Genomic DNA, 22721 nt, shown 5'->3' with positions numbered 1-22721 from the left:
CCAGGGGGGGAAAGCGGGGGGGGGGGGGGGGGGAGAGGAAGGTACATAAAGGAAGAAAATAATTGTTGCTTAATGGCTGAGTGATTTTAGTCCTGTGCCAGACATCAGTACTTCTCCAGCTAACCCTATCTGACCAAACATGCCCTCTGTATGGCAGGCGTCCAAGGACTGCCTCTCTCTTTGAGCTCTGGAGAGGTGTAGGGGTTCTGCATTACACAGTTCCCTGATACACAGATAAACAGTTATCACCACCAACTACTCCCTTCCCCAACCTTCCCCCCATACACACATACATGCAAACACACACACACACACACACACACACACACACACCCTGACCCTGGGAATCACCAAACTTCTCTCTGCTGGGTCCACTTGCCCTGCAGCAGCCCTCATAGATGGACCACTTGAGCCGCTGGAAACCTAACATTGCCAAATAGTGGAAGGCAGGCTCCTCCTCTGCTGACCCTCTTTCTTTCTACCAAGGTAGCAATCTCATAGCGTTTTCCCTGCAGGCACAGGGGCATATTAGGGAGTCTGCACCTAAGGAAAAAAAATCACTACAGGGAAATGAAGTGCAGGGTGTCCCTGTCATGCAGGTATTCCCAATCTTTGTTTTTCCCTTTTCTCCCCTTAAAGAAGTGAAGAGAAAGCCTTAACGTTCTCTACTAGCTGACGACTCACACTCTGACAATATTCTTAATCTTTCCTTTCCTCCTTTACTTCCTTTCTCTTCATGCTCTCTTTTCTCTGTCCTTCCTTCTGTCCTTTTTATTTGGCTGGTGTGGGAATGGTGATTAAAATTACAATGTCTGCTGCCTCCCAGGATACCCAAGAAGGGACATGTAGTTCCACCTGTTTGTGATTATCTTCAGAATGTAAGGTACTTCGTGCCTCGTTTGTTGCAGTTTCAGAATCTATTCACCAACTTGGGGACGAAGGGAAAGTCTCACTTGCATGAGTTTCATTCTCACATCACCAAGCCATTTGGCACGTCTCAGACTCCGTGACTGAGTATTACATCTGTCTACATATAAAGATGACAGTCTTAAGGGCTATACCTGGGTCAAGATCCAGCTCTGCCTCTTAACATGTCGTGTGGTCTTAAGGCAGATTGCTCAATTAAGGTTCAAGTTCCTCATCTCTTGAATTAAGGACAATACGAACCTTGTGGCACCTTGAGCTGTGACTTGTAAAAGTGCTCAAAAGATGCACTACTTACTGTTTTCACCAGATTCACTGGGTAAGTAAGGTTTGGTGTCTGACATCAAGGAGTTCACAATCTAATATAGAGTCCAACACATAAAGACATAATTACAGTGAAATGTGGCAAGTGTAAAGAAAGATACATTCAAAGTGCTTATGGGGACAGACTGAACTAGGGTAGCTGTGAAACAAGATGTATAGGAATATCTCTCTTTTAATTGCCTCCTATTCTTTCTGTTGGCGAGAGAGGGATTCCTGCCCTACGGTATTGGGGGTAGCTGAACATGTGACACCTGACAGTGGACAGAAGACATCAGCAGTTTATCAGTCACATAGGGGAGGACACCATATACCATGCAAGACCACATGAGGGCTGTACTCAGGACAGAGGGAAGCATCAGGGGCTGTGGGAGACAGGCTTTGTAGTATTAAGAGGGAGAGATGGGTTTCCGCAGAGTGGGGTGGATATGACTGGAGTGTTTGAACAACTCCACAGGCGGGCAGGGAACCAAAACCCATTACTCAGGGAAATGCAGGGCCTGTGCCCGGTACCTATGATGAGGAGGGTTATTTGTCTAGGGGATCTTATCCACAGGAGCAGGTCAAAGCCCCCCCTGATTTCATGAGATGTCAAGGCAGCACATAATACTGAGCCTTAATTTTAGGTTTTACATGACAGCCTCCTGCAGCAAACATCCTCTGAACTCAGTCTGAGAGACTAACCATAAGGTATATGACTGACTGGCATGGGGCCATAACATTCCAGTTGAAGTAAATAGCACTACCAAATGCAAATTTCTTCCATGGACAGTGTTTGCAAGATCTGTACACATTTAATGTTGCTGAAGCATACATGGTGCAGCAGAAGGTGGTAGGAAAAGAAGCTCAAGGGACAGACAGAGGCTGATCATAAAGAGCCTTGGGGCCAGGGGAAGAGCTTAGATAATATTCTGATATTCTGATGCTAGAAGGTATTCTTCTAAAACGACTAGGGGTCCAAAAATTTGGGGAAAGGATTATTTAAAACAAATTATACTGATGTCTTTACCTCACGATATTTTGATATACTACTGCAGTGCATTTGTAAACCTCTAAGATGATGTGCATTACCACACAATCTTCTTGAACCCAGGGACATTAGTCTTTTAGGAATATTTTTTCCAGGACACCAATTACCTGTTCCAGGGAACAAGGTTTTTAAATTACTGTTATAGGTAATGAGGGATCATTAAAAGACTCAAGCTCGGAGTGACATTGTCATATTTGTATTTTAAATTAAACATGCTGGTAGACATGCAGAAGATGAATCTGAAAAGATTAAAATGTGACTATTTAGTGAACCCAGCTAGAAGACTGTGGAAGCAATCCAAGAGAGCAACCATGAAGAGAAGTAAGATAATAGAGACAGGAAAAGGGCAAATTTGAAAGAAGTTTTTATGTATCAGATGAGGTAAATGTATCAATGGGAAAGCTAGGTCATGCTGCAGTCAGAAACACACACCAAAATCTCAATGACTTAATACAGCAAAGGTTTCTACCCTGTTTACACTAAGTGTCTACCGTAAATTGATGTGGAGGAGGGATTCTGCTCCACAGAATTACTCAGGGACCCAATGGATGGAGAGTCTATAATCTTGTAGCAACACCATCTCAGAGAGAGTGTTTCTTGGGTCGTTACAGAAAAGGAAAGAACATTCAGACATTGTCTTTGGCCTGAATCGTTCACAGTAAGTGAGGGAAAATAACGATTCAAGGATGGCTCCCACGAGTGACTAGGTGAATGATAGTGTCATGAACTGGGAGTGTGAGTGTACCAGAAGAGGGGCAAAGTGTTTGGGAGATGAGATGATGAACATTTTGAGTTTTATGTGAGGAATTTTCATCTGAGGATGACAGGCAGATTGTTGGAAATTTGAAGTCTAAATCTCAAAGGAGAATTATATCCTGGAAATAAGATTGGAATCATCATCAGTAGTTAAAACCAAGAGTGGAAATATTATCCAAGAACTGTAGGATGCTCCCTAAGGAACGTCACATAGCTTTTGATTTGAGAGAAAACCCCAAGAAGAGGAAGGGAAACTGTGTCAGAGACAGGCGAGAAGAGAACCCAGAAATGTCATTTCAAAAAAGTGACAGAAGGTGAGGTTCTGAGAGAAAGTAATCGGCAACAACAAATATACCTAAGAGATCAGGTAAGATAGAGGGTAAAAAGGGCCTGGTTGGTTTGGAAGTTAAGAAGCCATTGATTCCACATGTAAGTGAGATCAAGTGATACTTGTCTTTCTGTGTCATTATTTCATTTAACATAATGTCCTCCAGGTTCATCTGTGTGGTCACAAATGGCAGGATTTCCTTCTTTTATAAGGCTGAACAATATTTGTGTGTGTGTATATACATATGTGCGTGTAGGTAGATACATATAGATAGACAGATAGATATGCAATGAACATGGGAGTGCAGAAATCTCTTTGAGATACTGACTTCATTTGCTTTGGATAATACCTGAAAGTGAAATTGCTGGATCATAAGGTATTTTCCTTTTTTAATTTTTTGAAGAAAACTCCATAATATTTTCCATAAAATCTGTACCAATTTACATTCCCACAAACAGTGCACAAGAGTTCTTTTTTTTTTTCCACATCCTCACCAAAACTTATCTTTTATCTTTTTGATAACAGCCATTCTAACAGGTATGAGGTGATATGTCCGTGTGGTTTTGATTTGCGAATCCCTGATGATTAATGATGTTGAACACCTTTTCATGTACCTATTAGCCATTTCCATGTCTTCTTTGAGAAAATGTGTATTTAGGTCTGTTGCCCGTTTTTTAATTGGGTTGTTTGGCTTTTTGCTATTGTGAGTTGTATGAATTCCTTGTATATCTTGGATATTAACCCCTTATCCAGATATATGGTTTGCAAATATTTTCTCCCATCCCATAGGTTGCCTTTTCATTCTTTTGTTTTCTTTGCTGTGCATTTGAAATATTTCCTAGTCTTGCCAGTTTAAAATCATACCAGGAATATATTTTTCTTCTTTGTTGAATTGCCAAAAGACAAAAAAGAAGCTATTGCAGAAAGAAGTTCATGAAAGGAGGGAGACACCAGCTAGGCTGACATGATTTGAGCAGTGAGAGGGCAGTGAGGAAATGAAAGAGGCAAAGAAAGTGAAATTTTATTTCCAGTCTTCTTCCTCAAACCCCATGAATCATTCATTTATTCAACTAGTATTTAGTAAAGTCTTATTAGAGTGTGAACAAGACACATGAGCTTTCCACACATTTGAGATGCTCAAGTGGATGACTGTTACACTTCCTTCCTCCCTGTTTCTGTAACATTTTGTACATTTGTTTATTTTAGCGCTTTTAACATCATATCATATTTATTTCTCCTAGCTGTCTTAAAACGATGAACTCCTTTGGGATAAAGGCAGGGTAAAAATTTTATTGATCTGTTTACACCAAAAGCTCATCACAATGCCTGGGTGTAGTAGGCACGCAATAAAAACTTTTCTTTTTAATTAAATTATTAATTCCTCACAGCTCTGTGAGATAGTTATGATTAGCCTCATTTCACAGAGAGAGTAGCTGAGATTCGGCGTGGCTACACCTCGGCAAAGGTCAGAGGCGGTAAGTGGCGGAGCTGAGACCAGAATCCAGGTTTTGGATTCCATGTCTGTTTCTCTCCATCACACCAGAACTGCTTTGACATCTTTTCCTTCTGGGGTGATGGATTCAAAATGACTTATGCATAACTTTTCAAATACTTCATTCTATTCAAGATTACAGATTAGCAGTACAATCTGAGATATGAATAGGGTAATAGATCAAAACCAGTCCAGAGACTCCCACAATTTTAACTAAGCTGAGCCAGTGCATACTATACTATATTAAGATTAAGCATATGAAATTCCTGTTCTGGGTCCAAAAAAGGTCAAATATCATCACTTTCATAAGGTTCAACCTAGTAGGGTATAATTCTTTCTACAGTATGAAACAAAAAGTATGAACAAATCGTATAAATTAGCAAGTATGAAATTAGGCAGTGTGGTGAGGAAGAAAGATTTTAGAAATGCTGCCCTAACAAGGTTTGTGACCGTGTTCCTTAAATCGTCTAAACCTCAGTGTCCTAATGATTATAATGGAGCTCATTTCTTCTTAAACAGCTCTTGTAAGGATTGAGTGTAGTGGTGATGTATGTAAAATGTCTAGCTCTAGACCTGACCCATAAAAGGCACTAAATCAATGGCAGCAATAATATGATCACAAGAGGACATGGATTGTTTTGATATAGGGTGTTTATTTAATCAGTAGTATTTATTTCCAGGTTTTATTCTGAAGAAGAATTTCTAACTTGCCCTACAGATTCTTAATAACGTCTCTGAAATTGCTTGTGATAATGTGTATTGCTTGCCTCAGAATTAAAAGGTCTGCTGCATGGAACATCTAACCAGGTATCAACAAACAGTTGCCTGCTAATACTTTTTTTAGTGAAAGGTCATCTTCAACAGGGAAGAGATAGCCGAGCAGTGGGGTTTTACGGATTAATATTTATATGGAATTTCTCAAAGAATTCTCAGGAGCCTTGCCCGCTCTAAGCTCTAGAAAAGTAACCTAGCCAAAATCTTCCTTTTGAATGAAAATTAATAACCAGAGTGGCTGCTTCAAAGCAATCTAGATCAGTGGGCACCATGATTTTCAGTTTCATGGTCCTTTGGTCAGCAGCGTATGGATTAAACCAAAATACGGCTGAAAAATCTGAAAATGTAGCATAAAAAGACTGTGATAAAGGATTCTTCTAGTACAATTTTATTTTAAAGTCCATGTTTTAGTAACATGAACTTCTGGAAATTGAGCACTCATCTAATGGAGATTCTTTGGGGAGAAAATGTAACCCAATCTACTCTTTTTAAAAATTTGTATTGGGATATAGTTGATTCACAATGTTGTGTTAGTTTCAGGTGTACAGCAAAGTGATTCTGTTATACATATACATAAAGCCACTCTTTTTTAGATTCTTTTCCCATATAGGCCATTACAGAGTATGGAGTAGAGTTCCCTGTGCTATACAGTAGGTCCTTATTATATGTCAACCCCAATCTTCTAATTTATCCCTCCCCCCCCTTACCCCCTGGTAACCATAAGTTTATTTTCTACATCTGTCACTCTATTTATGTATTGCAGATAAGTTCATTTGTACCTTTTTTTAGATTCCACATATAAGCAATATCATATGATATTTGTCTTTCTCTGTCTGACTTACTTCACTCAGTATGACAATTTTTAGGTCCATCCATGTTTCTGCAAATGGCATTATTTTGTTCTTTTTATGGCTGAGTAATATTCCATTGTATATATGTACCACATCTTCTTTATCCATTCCTCTGCTGATGGACATTTAGGTTGCTTCCATGTCCTGGCTATTGTAAATAGTGCTGCTATAAACATTGGGGTGCATGTATCTTTTTGAATTATGGTTTCCTCAGGGTATATGCCCAGTAGTGGGATTGCTGGGTCGTATGGTAGTTCTATTTGTACTTTTTAAGGAACCTCCATACTGTTCTCCATAGTGGCTGTACCAGTTTAGAAAAGGGAACAGTCCTACCCTGTTGGTGGGAATGTAAACTGGTATAATCCAATCTACTCTTAAAGCCCCAGCTGTGTTGTTTTATGAGAATCTAACTGTACATCTTTTTGCTCAAGTTCTAATATGGCCTTTAGATATTGTATGGAGAGTGGGAGCGAGACACTAGACTTTGTAATCTCTGTACTTGTTTTCCTGTAGCTACAGCTAAAATAGGTAAAAATTTCAGTCTACAAACCAAAGTGTGTCCATTTAATTTTAAAGTGTGTGGCTCAATCTAGTAATTTCCACATACTCTCTCAAATTCAGCACTTCCTCAGACACTTCCAGTGTAGCTGCAGTGACACCAGGACTGTTTCTTTCTTCCTGCTCTTCCCCCCAACATTGACGGTGAGGTCAGAGGGCACCAGAGCAAATGCCAGGGGAGCAGAGGGGATGTGCCTTGGTCTATTTGCACTGTCTCCCTTTTGTGCCACTCCTCCCCCTGGGGATGAGTCTAAGCTCTGGAGATGCTTATGGATACATCACCTCAGGGGGTCAGAGAGGGGTTGTTCTACTTTCACGCTCAATCTCTTGGTTCCTGGGCCAGCCTCTGACTTCAGAGATAACTGGTCCTGTCTGGCTCACAGCACAGGTGAAATCAGGTCTCACTCCAATGGCAACTGGACATTCTGTGGGTGCTGACCCAGGTCCCACCGAGCTCTTATAGCGCTAGCAATGTGCTAACTGAATCTTAGAGCCCTGGTGGGAACAGTCCATGCTGTATCCTTCCAATGAAGTAACCCTGAGATGTCTTACTGGACCACAGGTTCTCTGCCAGTGCACATCTGCCACCAGCAACCCTCTGAAATCCTCCCTCATTATTAAGAACCCACAAGAAACAACAGATGGAGTTGTCTCTAGCATTCTGCAGCTTTAACAGAGCATACTGTTCTCCTAAATGGTGGAATGAAAAACCTTCTTCCTACAATGCTTGATTGCCTTCGGCATAAGGTGCAGGCTCCACTCCTATCCAGAACTTTAAAGAGGCTGTCTAGCATCATACCCCAACCCTAGAACCCAGCTTGAAGGGGCAGAGGCAGACAGGGCTTCCCCGATTCACATCTGACTCTCCTTTCCTCTCTTCTTCTCTCTCCCCCTCTTCTTTTCCTTGAAGTGTCTTTAGTGTGTGTAGTTGGGGGAGTTCAGGGTGAAAAGAATTCTTCAGAAAGTTCGCATATGTAGACAACCTTTCTGACTTTCAGGCTAGTTTATTTTAAACCAAAGAGCCAAGAATTTGCCATGCTTGTTAGTCAGGTTCCCCAAGGGTCTCTTTTCCCTCTACCCAATCCCCAGTAGTGTGTAACCATGATCGTACTGTCTTGGCCAGGGGTGGGCATGAGGTCCTTGGATTAAAAGTAAAGAAATTCTATTTGAGGACAGAACAGTTCTATATCTTTCTTTCCCAAAAGATATATCTGCTTAGAATGAGATCTGGGTAACACTAAGAACCACTTGTCACATCGCCAATACAAATAATCTTAATATGACCCATTCTACCAACCACAGTACCATCTAGCTAAGGACCAGAGTTTCTCAACATCAGCATTATTGGCAGGTTCGGCTGGATAATTCATGTGGAGCACTGGACTGGTTATTGTAGGACATTTAGCATCATCCCTGGCCTCTATTCACTAGATCTAGTAGCATCCATCTCCCAAGTTGTGATAACCAAAAATGCCTTCAGATGTTGCCAAATGTCCCCTGGGCAGGGGGAATCACCCTCAGCTGAGGACAATGTTATAGACTCATCCTGAAGTAACAGGTGATGCTTGTGTAATGCTTCTAAGTATTTTGATGATGATTGCTTCCAACAGCAGTCCCCAACCTTTTCGGCACCTGGGACCAGTTTCGTGGAAGACAGTTTTTCCACGGATGGGGGTGGGGGGATGGAGGGGGATGGCTCAGGCGGTAATGCCAGCCATGGGGAGCGGCAGATGAAGCTGCGCTCGCTTGCCCGCTGCTCCCCTCCTGTTGTGCGGCCCGGTTCTTACCAGGCCACGGAGTGGTGGCAGTCCTCGGCCCCAGGGTTGGGAACCCCTGTTCTAAGAAGCACTCTGTAGCTGTTAACTTTGCAAAAGCAACCTTTTTTTTTTTTTATCTTCCCTGTGAGTCAGGTACTGCAGATTATTGGCCCCATTTCCACAGATAGAAACTTGGAAGCATTCGCTTTCCCAATCAGATCATGGAAATCTGTACTTTTATTTCCCCCTTCTGAAAAGTGAAAATGATACTCACTGTTTCTCTTCCCTGGCCTGAGATCAGGCAATAACATTACAATGCCCTTTCCTAACTGCTGCTCCCAAACTTCTACACCAGGCAGCTTCAAAGATAAATTTATAGGGCTTCCCTGGTGGTGCAGTGGTTGAGAGTCTGCCTGCCAATGCAGGGGACGCGGGTTCGTGCCACGGTCTGGGAGGATCCCGCGTTCCGCGGAGCGGCTGGGCCCATGAGCCATGGCCGCTGGGCCTGCACGTCCAGAGCCTGTGCTCCGTGGCGGGAGAGGCCACAGCAGTGAGAGGCCCGCGTACCGCAAAAAAAAAAAGATAAATTTATATTTGCCCGTCTTCCTATTTCATGGGCATCAGAAATAAAGTCCTCAACATAAATAAAATGGCAGCAAGCCACATGTTTCATCAGTGTAACTGCCAAGTTACACGGAGTGAAAAATCAATTCCAGCAAAACCAATAATAATTGGATAGGTTTTTTTTTCCTTCATGCCCAGACACAATGCAATTTTTTAAAACACAGATATTAATGTGCCCAAAAAGCCTACCACAGTAACCTCTGTGACACCAATCTAGCACTTGGGAATGAGTGCAGATAAGCTGTAGATACAAAAAACTGTGAACTGTCAGCTCTTCAACATTCTATTCACATGATTTCAAAAGCCAAGAAATTATACAAGAACATATAATAGTTTGTGAGCCACAAAAGCACATGGCCTCCTAGTTGCTAAGGCTATCCAACCTGATCCTAAAGGGAATCCAAAAGAACATGTAATATTTGAAGATGGCTGAGAATTGCCAGAGAAAAGCTATCTTGTTAGAAAATAAAATCCACCTTTTATAGATACTATAGCTTGGTACTGTATTATTATCATAGGTTGTGTGCAACACATTTGTGAAAACCCAGGGCAGGGACTACATACTTTGCATCCACAAATGGGGAAGGCATCAGGTTTAGAAACTGAATAGAGTGGGTCTCAATTAATGGCATCTGAATGTGATTGATAAGGTATATGAGACTAAAATACATAGATGATAGCTAAAAGAAATCAGGAACGAGGCAACTTAGTTAATAAAATAAAAATTGAAAATAAACTCTGACCTGAAAGAAGGCTAATTTTTAATGTAATGCATTTCATTTCTACCAGCTGCATAATAATAATAAGGATGGGAAGAATAGGTCCATTTGCTGCACATAGATATTTGTTAATTCATATGCATAGCTCAACTAGCAGAGACTGTCCTTTTGAAGATGTTAGTGAAAAGATTACAACTTAAGCATTAAATATACCAAAACAGGTCATTTGTTTTAATCATTTTAGTAACAATTAGAGTTGCATGTATTTAAATATAAACAGATATTTCTAGCTAAAAATAAGAATTTGTGACTAGGTATATTAATCAGAATTGTACTAGTGTTATTTAACATAAATGAATTTTAAAATAGAACCTTGTGAGAATCAGTGATCCAAAGCTAAAATAGGAAAAATGTAAAACTCCTGCAACTGAAAGGAATAAAATTTTCAGACAGTATCCTTGTCTCTCCCTATGAATCTGGAAGGTCTTGAGTGCCCTCTACAGGTCATTCAAATAATCTTCACAGATTTGAAGTTCATACAGTATTTAGGCGTTTTCTAGAACATAAAAATAATTTACTGGGGCTTTATTTTTAAAAGCATTACAAGTTCACCACATAAAATTTTTAAAATAAAGAAAAACCCATGATCCTAACGACTATTAACTATTTTCATACATATCCTTTGTGATATATACACATACACATACATTTTTCTTATGTTTGTTTTCTCTTAACCTCATACTGTAAATATTTTACCATAACTGGTTTGGTTGAGTTGGGTTTTTTAAGTTTTTAACAAGTTCTCCAAAAATGTATTTTATTGACAAATCACCATTTCTTATCATCAGAATTTATCAGTGAAAAGTGACCCTCTAAAAAAAGGAAAGAAGAATTAAAACAAAGCAAAACTCGGTAACCACTCAGGGGTGGGTTCACAAGCAAGAAGGATGCACATAACTCTTCAAAATAAAAATACCATGAATATATTCTGAATAATTTTCCATATTTATGATGCAATGTGGTCATAAAAATTAAATTAGGTAAGTGGGGTTATCATCTAAACTGTTAATCTAGAGTTTCAGACCAACAATAACATTGCCAGAACAGAAAGGTTCACATAATATTGCATTTGAATTAGCTGGATAATCACCTTCATTTGTACTTTACTTGTTCCTGGTCTTATTTTTCCTTGAAGGTCACTCACACTTTAGAAGATAAAGGCACAAGTGGCATATTAGGTGCTTGTCATAATGAGAGGTGACTCCCTTCTCTAGACTAGGCCAGATTTTTTTTTTTTTCTTCTTAATAAAACAAGGATGCACACCTTCAAGGATGTCTAATAGATGAAGCATTCTTAAACAATATCCAATCTTAAATAGGACTGTTAAACAATCTTAAACCACACCTACATTAACACACTGGTTTAGATTCTCTGCTTATGCAGTTAATTCATTTTTCATATGTTCAAGTCAATATGGTCATTCTAATGCTTGGAGAAAACAGGTATAATGGATTTTCCCCCCAACCAAACAACTGTTTCAAAGTGGAGAGGGGTTTTGATGTTCCTTTTTATCAGAGCAGAAATTATGGGTAGAGATGACATCCAATCCCAGTAACTCCAACACCTCATTTGAGCTGAGTTGAACAGGCAAGGCCTTCTCTGTTCCATACAGTAATATTAAGCAAAAGACTATCTCAATTTTGGAACAGAGATTTCTCACAGAACTTTGTAAAGAAGTACATGGTTTTTGTTGTTGACATTCTGTAAAATTTATCTTTTGAGAAAGTTGTGCCGGATTTGACATAACTTAGGAAAAAGCATTAACAGTCACAATTTATTTCCATCTTTCGCCCCAATTATTTTTTTTAAGTAGGGAGGGTCCAAAAAATTGGGATGTTCATTAAATGTATAGATAACGTAAAAGGGTTTCAAGACTATAAAAGAAAATTTGACCATAGATTTCCCAGAAAAATCTACTTTGCAATTAATACAAATTAGAAAGAGATGGATAAGGATTTTTTCTGAGACACAAAATATTCTCTCCTTTGACTATTAAGACCAAAAAAATGTAGATAGCTAGTAGCTGTTTGTTTTGAGAAACCTTTATTGATAAAAAACATATAACAAACACTTAATAGTAAGATTTTAGGATTTCCAGGTGTGATTATCTTTTACTTCACCACTGATTTTGGGCATACAGCAACCCTGATTCTAATTTTTAACCAATAATTTGCCTAAAACATATGCACCCACACAAATTAATTCCATATAGCTCAATTAGCACGTATTAAAGGAAGCTGGGCATTGTGAAGGGAAGGTGATTATCATAAGCCTACATATCATCAGTATACCTAATTATTATTGGTATTGACAGAATGGAATACACCATTCCACGTTCCAGAAGGTAAGAAAGATAAATTCAAAGACACTTAGGCTGATGAGACTTGATTCAGTCTGGGAAATATTCTAGTCCTGGATCCCAAAGAAGAGGGCTCAGTAATCTATGGAAACAGCTCGATTTCTCCAAACACAAGTCAAAATAGACCTCACTTCCTTATTTGATAGGATTGTAAAATCACTGAATCAGGAAAAGGTGATAAATACAGAGATACAGACTCAAAGCTAAAACTATTAGGCAAATATTAAATGAATAAGTGATGGGGGGCTTCCCTGGTGGCATAGTGGTTAAGAAACCACCTGCCAATGCAGGGGACACGGGTTCGAGCCCTGGTCTGGGAAGATGCCATGTGCCGCAGAGCAACTAAGCCCGTACACCACAACAAAGAATAGCCCCCGCTCACCACAACTAGAGAAAGCCTGCGCGCAGCAACGAAGACACAACACAGCCAAAAATAAAATTAATTAATTAATTAAAAAATAATGAATAAATGATGGTGCCACCCAGCAAAGCACTGATTAGCGACTTTTATTATCAACCTGGAGGAGCATTGCCAAGAGATTGTAACAGGGCTCTATCTTTGTCTCTGCCATCCCACATTTGTCTCAGTCAAGGGAATAATGATAAAAGGCATGTTTATCAAACCTGAAGAGAACATGAAACCAAGAGGGTGAGCAAATAAAGATCAAAAAAAAACCTCAACAGCAAGTCAAATTGAATTAGATAAAATTTAATGGGGACTATAATAGATCCTATGTTTGAGTCCAAGGAAGAAAAAGTAATGTGACTGTCAAAAAGCTAATTTGAACTTGTGCTGCTTTAATAGAAGACCAGTGACTAGAATAAGAAAAGTCTTGCCCTTCACTAGCTAGCTACGCCAAGAATATCATGAGTTGGACAGGCATGGTGGAAAGCATATAAGAACCTCATCAGCATGGGGCCAGAAAAGTGGTACAGGAGGCCAGACAGGGTCAGACAGAGGCTCAGCCTCGGAGAGGCCACCTGAACAACCCAAGGGGGTAGCTACTGCATGCAGTACAACCTGGAAGACAATTTCATCGTGAGAAATTGGCTACCATCGTGAGGTGGTAGCCAATTTAGAAATCAGGACAAGCCACAATCAGGGTCAGAAGATCTGACGATGACAGCAGAATTCCCATCAGTCATAAATTTAAGAGGAGCTGGATATATTCCGAATAAAGAATGCATGGAAAGCGATCTTAAGCAGTGCACTAGAGCCCAGTCGGTATCTGGGCTCCAGCAAAGCCATTTTGCCAACAAGCATTATAGGCAAAATGTCTACATACTACGAGTTTATCAAGGGTCTTAAATTATTGGCTCCAAAATGCATAAGGAAAACTACAATATTAAAACGAATATAACATTATGTTAACAAGTCAGCTGCAATCCAGTGCTTTTACAGTGACATGTAAATTAGGTTTAACATGGGATGTGAATGCATTTTAATGTATTTAATATAATGTGGGAAGGTGTCTCCAAAATAAAAAGTACCTGGGATCTAAAAGTCTTTAAATGGGGATGATCTAGCGTAGACAAGGATTAATGGACTATGTGGTATTAAGCAGTCAGATATGAAAGAGCAGGACTCTTGGAAAGTCACTCTGGAAATTTACATATTGGCCAAACACAGGAGGTGCCATGGCCTCCTATGTTTGGCCAGATTAAACCAGGGCAGGATTAATCTTGGGGGTGAGTCTACACAATAGGAACATTTTCCAGATAACTCAAAAGGAGGGAGAAGAGCCGAGGTAGACATGGCCACCTCTCAGCCTGGGGCTTCCATGCTTCAAATGGCATATCAGCAAACTGGAAACTACTGAGAGGAGAAAAGCTTCATAGGTTGAGTACATCCTGCGAAAGACCAAAGCCTGAAGAAGGAAACACTGAAAGGGATCGTGAGAGGTGTCTTCAAAAATGGGAAGTACTGTCATGTAGAAAAGGTACTGGGTTTATTTTCTGTTAGCACAAGGGGTAGACAAGGATCAGATGGTGAATGCTCTCCAAGAAGGTGAATTTTTTCTTATTATAAGGACGTATTTTCTAATGATTACCCAGAAACATAATTAACTATTGAGTTGACTAAGAAAATAGCACGAGGGCCTTCCCTGGATGACCACTCAAACGGTGGGTTGTCAGGTAGGAGTCAATTATTAAGTGGTTTGTTGCACAGATTTGTACCTACATTTTCTTTCTTTTTTTTTTTTTTTTGGTTTAGTTTTTTTGTAATTGGAGTATAGTTGCTTTACAATGTTGTGTTAGTTTCTGCTGTCGTACCTACAGTTTCTTAATACTTGTGAGAATGCTTTAAAAATCTGGCTTCCATGGTTGGTTTACTGCTTCTTAGGCTACCAAGGAGATACAGAGATGGGTGAGAAAGGAATCCCAAGTAGCCTTTAGAATAAATGTTATAGCAGGTTGGGAGCCACGGGAAGGATTAGACCCAACTGGCTTTCTTATCTGCTTCTGAGATGCACCATTACAAATATCTAATAACCTTGAAACAGGAAGGATCTACACAGCTCCTGGAGCAGAGATATTGATAAATTCCTAATATTTCTGCCCCCACGTGGAAAGAGCAGGAGGAAGTGGAGAGTGGAAGACTACTAAGTTTATTTCAGTAGGTCAGCCGAAATGTTGATCATGAGTGTGATTCCAGTTAGGTGCTAGTAATGACTGATGTTAACAGGAAGGAAAGATACTGGCTCTTATAGCTGGCCTGGCCACTCTCCGCTCAGCATTTCCTGTTTACCAACAGCTAAAAGAGAGAGGGAAATCTTCTCTCCTCCAACTTTTAAACACAAGTCCTAGATTTCTCTAGGACTGGACCAACTTGGGTCACATGCCTATTTCCAAGCAATTGATTTGGGCAGGGGACCTGCTATGACCTAATTGTTTTAGACCTGGGTGATTGCCTAACCCTTAGCCAGTCACCATCGCAAAGGGGATGGTGTTTTAACAATTGGCTTAAGCCAATCAAGCCCCACACTGTGAAACTTGAGATGAGGCCAATGGCCATTCCACAAAGGGAAATACATTTACTCATGTCCACCCGTGGATTAGAAGCTTAAATCTCTCCATTCTCTAAAACACATTTCAGTACAATTTTAGACCATCCTCCCAGCTCTATTAAGCACAACAGGGAGTAATTTTTATTTCCAGGTTAGAAAAATGCATCGAACATAGAGTGTTTCAAATAGCAAAGAGAAACACTAACATCCAGATGCTTGTATATTTGTACTAGCTCCACGCATCTTTAACCAATGACATCAACTTAATTTTATCTGTACTTTCTGCCGCACTAAGAAGTCCCCAGGGGCTGAGAGGAAATTTTGAGAGCTTCTGTGTAGTTATTGTTGCTACAAAACAATATCCTTGGTATCCAAGGGTTCGGGCTTTGAGACACTGTATGAAGTCACTGATTCATAAAGGAAACCTTTGGTAAATAGGTCGGTTGGGTGTGAGAAAATTGATGTTTGCTCTCTGTTGGCAAAATGTCCTTGTGTAATCTTTGAATAATAGTTTATTTCTAGGCTCTCCCCTTTGGGTCCAGCTGCCATTATTGCTCCCATGAGAACTCACACTTCCACCTGAAATGGAGTGTGCATTCTTTTTTCCCCCAAATCGTCTGTAATTATCTCAGTACCTTGAACACTAAGCCTAAAGGGTTTTAGTTGAACAAAGTGCCAGTGAGCTTGGGAATACAGACCCAGACCACTGACTGTATAAATCGTGGAATCCTATTAAGATTCACATTGATTGATAGCCATACTCCAGCTCTGTTTTTGTGCATGGCATTGAAGGGTTCTGCTGCCCTGCAAAAGCAGAAGACAGTGAGAGCTTTGGACTCACCCACCGTCTTCTCCCCTCTCAATCCCAAACGGTGAACCATCTCTGGTCCTTCAACTCTAGATATTGCTTACATAGTTATCCCCTAGAATCCTACAATTTGAAGATCAGACTGAGGTTGTAATTTATCACCTAGTTACTCAGTAAGCCTAAAATTAATAAGCAGCTTTTTCCATTTCCTTGGTGCCCAGACCCACCTGTAAGGCCCTTGTGAGCAGAAGCATTTAAAGCAAGGAATAAATCTGGCTCAAGAATGCTACCAAGTAAGTTATATATCAGGCTACCTATCTGAGACAATAAACATAGACCCCTAAGCAGCAAACAACATTCACAAAGTCATTTATTCATAAATATGTATTGGATACATGACTGGGGACAGAATCTGTTCTAGGCATCAGGAAATTTTTTAAAGAATAAAAGAAGGGGGCTTCCCTGGTGGCGCAGTGGTTGAGAGTCCGCCTGCCGATGCAATCGTGCCCCGGTCCGGGAAGATCCCACATGCCACGGAGCGGCTGGGCCCGTGAGCCATGGCCGCTGAGCCTGCGCGTCCGGAACCTGTGCTCTGCAATAGGAGAGGCCACAACAGTGAGAGGCCCACGTACCACAAAAAAAAAAAAAAAAAAAAAAGCCAATTCATACAGAAGGATTTAGAAAGGAATTTTGTGGTGAAATATGTAACATTTTACATGAAATATGCAAGCTCCAAGAGGGCAGGAGCCACGTCAGTTTTATTCACCACTGCAGCCACGGTAACTTTCCACCCCTTGGCACATAGTCAGCACTCAATAAATACCTACTCATTGAATGAGTAAGACACACACATAGGTTAGTGCCTGGTTGTCAAGTTAAGGTTAGTAGCACAAAGCCAGGAGTCTTATTTTTTAGAGCTTAGATTTTCCAATCTGTTTATCTTAACTTTAGAATCACTTTGTCTAGTTCCCAAAACAAAAAGCTCATTGGTATCGCTAGGCAATCACATTAAGTTGTAAACGAACTTAATGATGTTGAGTCTTCCTATTCAAAACATGGTATGTCTTTTTATTTGTTCAAGGCTTTTTTTGTGCTTTTCAAAAGTGTTTCAAATGTTGCTTCATATAAGTCTTGCCTGTTTCTAAGTTTATTACTAGATATTTCTTGTCTCTATTTTAAAAAGGGTCTTTTCTTCCATTATACATTTTTGTTTTTATATATGAAAGCTACCCATTTCTGTGTAGTAATTTTGTACCCCATAATCATACTAATTCTATTGTTCGTAAAAGTCTCTCAGTTAATTATTTGGGGTTTACCAGATATACAGTGGTATAATTAGCAAATCTTAATAGTTTAACCAGCAGTTTTCCAACTTTATAGTTCAGTTTTCTTTCTTTTACCTAATGGCTAGTATTTCCAGAACAATGTTAAAAATAATAGCAATGGTAGTGGACACTCTTATTTAGTTCTTAACTTTCATGGGAATATTCTAGTGTTTCCACAATAAGCGTGATTCTGGCTTTGAGAGTGAGATAGATATGTTTTACCATGTTATGGAAATATCCATCTATGCATATTTTTTGAGTGATGTTTGTTTTGTTAAAAAACAAACAGACTGGCTATTAAATTTTGTCAAATGCCTTTTTAGCACCTGTGTATATAATCATATGCTTTTTTCTCCTTAGATCTGTTAATATAATGAAGTATATTACTAGATTTTCTAATATTGAATCATTTGCACTCCTAGAATAAACCCCACTAGTTATGCATTGTTATTTAATGTACTGCTGGATCTTGTTTTGCTAATATGTTCTCCTTAGTTTATGAAAACAATCTGGAATTTTTCATTTTTCCCCTATACTTTGGAACTGTTTAAGTAGAAATAGAATTATCAGTCTTAAATGTTTGAGTCTGGTGTTTATTTGTTTGTAGGGGGTAACATCAAACTATTTTGATCTTCTGTCTCTCCTGATTTGGGCTTTAGCAAATGCTTTTCTTATGAGAAAATTATCCATTTTATTCAAATTTTCAAATGTGTTTGCATAGATTTGAGCAAAGTAGTCATAATTCTTTACAACCCGCCTGTTTCCAATGAGCTTTCCCTGATAATGCCTTAGTTATCCATCCTGATTCATTTGTTTCATTTGAGTCTTCTGTAGGAATAATTTCCTCAAACAGGTCCCTGGGTGATATATTCTTCTCTGGAATTCTTCTCTGGAAAGAAGTGGTATTTTTGTGGGTAATGGGACTCTGAGTTGCTGTCCTTTTGCCTTTACTCTAGATGTTCTGAATTGTTATTCTATAATCCCTTCCTTTCAGAAATCTCAGAGTTTTTCCTGTGAAAATACCTTGTACTTTGTGTCTGGAAGATTGCAAAATTATTCTTTTACCCTTGGAGTTCAGGAGTGATATCACGGTTACATAATATAATGAGCCCTTCAATATGCAAAACAGTTTATTAAATTCAGGGAAATTTGTATTTTCTTTTTGTGTATTATGGCTCCTCTTCTTCTGTCAGGAATGCCCACTATTCATATGTTAGCTCTCCTAGATGAGTCTTTCAAAGCGCTTATGCTTTCCAACTTTCTATAATTTTGTTCAAACTGTCTTCCAATCCACTAACCTGGCCTCATCAGTGGCCATCTTCTTTTCAATTTATCTAACACTCTTTTTAAATTGAAAACTGTGGGTTTTAGTACAAGGAAGTAAGGAAGTTTTTGTGCTCTAATCAGATATCCTTATATGTTCCCAAATTTTGAATAAAGATGGGAAATGAAAAGTTCAAACTATCATCTGCTTCCTCCACCAGTTCTTCTCACGAGGAGCCATCTATTCTGGATCTTATGCTTGTTTTCCTTCTGTAGGATGACTGGATTTTCTTATAAATATCGTTGTGTTTCTCTTGCATATCCCTTGGGATTTGGACCCAGCTGCCAGAGCACCGTAAATGGAAACAGTGTTCTAGCTAGGTGAAAACCATGGTGGGCTCCAGGCAAGCTGTCATTCCCCTACTGATGCACCAGGAGGTAGTCTCTCTCTCTCTCTCTCCCTCTCTCTCCCCACTTTTTAAACTCTCCTACATCTTATTAAAGGACTGTGAAAACAGCAGTTCCTCCACATAGTCACACAAGGGGCAGCAGCCTTCATTTAACAGTCCCCCCAAATCCCTGCACCCAGCTTTCTTCCTTAATCTCACTGTTGTAACCCCATCCAAGTACCCCATGCCAGTAGTTCTCCAGTTCTCTCCTGTCCCTGAGGGGAAAAACATCCCATGACATCATTGTCTACTAGATCCAGACAGAGCTGAGACCTCACATTCCCCAGATCCCACTTCATGCTGGGCTTAGAAGTTCATAGTTGAATCGGAAGTGGAAGGAAGGGCATCAGGGTTGAGTTTAAGCTGTCGTGTTGCCACTAGCCATTTCCCCTCAGAGAGGAGGTTCTTATTCTAGAACACTTAAATGGGCTCCAGGGGAAGCCATGATTCTCTGAAATTACTGTCAAATTGTATTTATTTATCTATCTATACATATGTATTATATGTATGTTTTTCTGTAGGGTTTTTTCAGAAGTTTTTTTGAGAATATTTTTTAAAGCAGTTTTATGTTCACAGCAAAATTGAGGGGAAGGTACAGAGATTTCCCATATACTCCCTGCCGCCACACATGAATGGCCTCCCCTGTTATCAACATCTGCCACAAAACTGGTGCATTTGTTACAATTGATGAAATGATGTGGACACATCATTATCACCCAGAGTCCATAATTTACTTTCGGGTTCACTCTTAGTGTTGTCCATTCTGTGGGTTTTGACAAATGCATAATGACATTTGTCTCCCACTATAGTAACATACGGAGTATTTTCATTGCTCTCTAAGGATCTGTGTTCCGTACATTCATCCCTCCCCACCCCCAACCCCTGGCAACCACTGATCTTACCATCTCCATAGTTTTGCCTTTTCCAGAATGTCACATAGTTGAATCATGCAATATGTGGCCTTCTCATATTGACTTCTTTCACCTAATAATATGCATTTAAGTTTCTTCCATGTTTTTTCATGGCTTGATAGCTCATTTCCTTTTAACACTGAGAAATATACCAGTACCTATGTGTACGACAGTATCAAAGGACCAAAGGACATCTTGGTTGCTCCCAAGTTTTGGCAATTATGAATAAAGCTACTGTAAACATCTGTGTACAGGTTTTTGTGTAGACACAAGTTTTCAATTACTTGGGCTAAAAACCAAGGAGCAAGATTGCTAGGTCATATGATTAGAGTGTGTTTAGTTTTGTAAGAAACTACCAGAATCTCTTCCAAAGTGGCTGTTCCATTTTGCATTTCCACCGGCAATGAATGAGAGTTCTTGCTGCTCCACATCCTCTCCAGCGTTTGGTGATGTCAGTGTTCCAGATTTTGACGATTCTAATAGGTGTACAGTAGCATCACATTATTGTTTTTTTTGTTTGTTTTTTTGTGTTTTTTTTTTTGTTTGCGGTACGCGGGCCTCTCACTGTTGTGGCCTCTCCCATTGCGGAGCACAGGCTCCGGACGGGCAGGCTTAGCGGCCATAGCTCACGGGCCCAGCCGCTCCGCGGCATGTGGGATCCTCCCGGACCGGGGCACGAACCCGTGTCCCCTGCATCGGCAGGCGGACTCTCAACCACTGCGCCACCAGGGAAGCCCACATTATTGTTTTAATTTGCGTTTCACTAACAGCATGTCATGTGGAGCATCTTTTCATATGCTTATTTGCGATCTGTATATCTCCTTTGGTGAGATGTCTGTTAAGGTCTTTGGCCCATTTTTAATCAGGTTTTTTGTTTTCTTACTGTCAAGGTTTAAGATCTCCTTGTATATTTTGGATAACAGTCCTTTATCAGATGTGTCTTTTGTATATATTTTCACCCAATCTGTGGCTTGTCTTTTCATTCTCTTGAGTTCAGAAGGTTTTATCAGATTCTCAAAGAGATGTTAAGAATCACAGTCTTACAGAGCCATACCTAAATTTGGTGGAAATCCCCAACACGCCAATTAGTTCCATGTAGATTGCTCTAAGTCCAGTGGGTATCGAGGGTCTCACAGCCTCTCGGACACCAAAGATTATATCTAAAAGTAAATATCTTCCATTTCTATGCTCTACTTGGGTCATTGTAAAATAGGTTACTGAATATGAAAGATTATCCTTTGAAGAAAGGGCAAGTTCTTGAACTAGAAGAAGATGGTTTTAAGAGAAATAAAATAAAACAAATTGAAACATATTATAGTAAATAATAACCTGTATAGACTGGCAAAAGTAACAAATACAAGACAGTTGTGAGTGCAATGAGTTCAGGGATAAGAATTCAAAAAAGAGCTTTTTGAAGAGAAGCTAGAAGTGTTTAAAACAATAAAGTAAAGATAATCTTATTTCCCCTCAAAATAAAAATGAAGAAGACCTTAAATTTTCTTTCAGTGATATGTTGATGGTGATTCTTTGGCACTTGGCATTCAACTTCTAAATCTTAAATATATTACTCTTTATCTCTGAGAAAATGTTTCTGGCTTAATCAAAAGTTAGTAGGCAAAATATCTACTACATTATATGGTTACTTTTGAAACATAAGCCCTAGTAATTCTAATGGAAAAGGATTTGATGCTTTTTTATTTGAGGTCAATAAAAATAGAAAATAACCTTAGAAAGATCTTTTTTTGTCTCTAGCAGATAGAAAGATACAAATATAAAGCCTTCTATATGTTTTAAATGATTTTTAGATTTTTTAATATATTAATACATTTTTTTTAATGCAAGCTACTCTGATGTATGACCATAACCCAAGCAGACCCATGGCAATTGGGAGCAGAACTGGAAGGGGGAATAGATTTCAAGATAGATCCTTCTACCACAACCTACAATCCTCTACACATTTGCCTTAAATTACTTAAACCTCACTAACATAAGTATTAAGATATAACAATATGATCAAAAATTCACATATTTACTAAAATTTTCACCTATATATTAGCTATAATCAAAGGCTATAAAGAGAAGCTTACCTAATTTTCTTTGAAAAATGTATACTCTTGGGGCTTCCCTGGTGGCGCAGTGGTTGAGAGTCCACCTGCCGATGCAGGGGACACGGGTTCGTGCCCCAGTCCGGGAAGATCCCACATGCCGTGGAGCGGCTGGGCCTGTGAGCCATGGCCGCTGAGCCTGCGCGTCCCTGTGAGCCATGGCCGCTGAGCCTGCGCGTCCGGAGCCTGTGCTCAGCAATGGGAGAGGCCACAACAGTGAGAGGCCCGTGTACGGCAAAAAAAAAAAAAAAAAAAAAAATTAAAACTCTTTTTTAAAGTTTTTGATCTTTTAATGGGC

At 39.6% G+C, this 22721-nt stretch overlaps 1 protein-coding gene across 3 annotated transcripts in view; it reads left to right on the top strand.

The window, feature by feature from the left end:
* The window catches only part of GABRB1 (gamma-aminobutyric acid type A receptor subunit beta1), a 377569-nt gene that overhangs the window by 337084 nt on the left and 17764 nt on the right, over nucleotides 1-22721 (top strand). The gene's annotated exons all lie outside the window — the stretch shown is intronic.

Source organism: Neophocaena asiaeorientalis, unplaced genomic scaffold, assembly GCF_003031525.2.
Source record: "Neophocaena asiaeorientalis asiaeorientalis breed wild unplaced genomic scaffold, Neophocaena_asiaeorientalis_V1.1 scaffold39, whole genome shotgun sequence".
NCBI classification, from domain to species: domain Eukaryota; kingdom Metazoa; phylum Chordata; class Mammalia; order Artiodactyla; family Phocoenidae; genus Neophocaena; species Neophocaena asiaeorientalis.
Note: the sequence above shows the minus strand (reverse complement) of the source record. Positions and strands in the feature narration are given on the sequence as shown.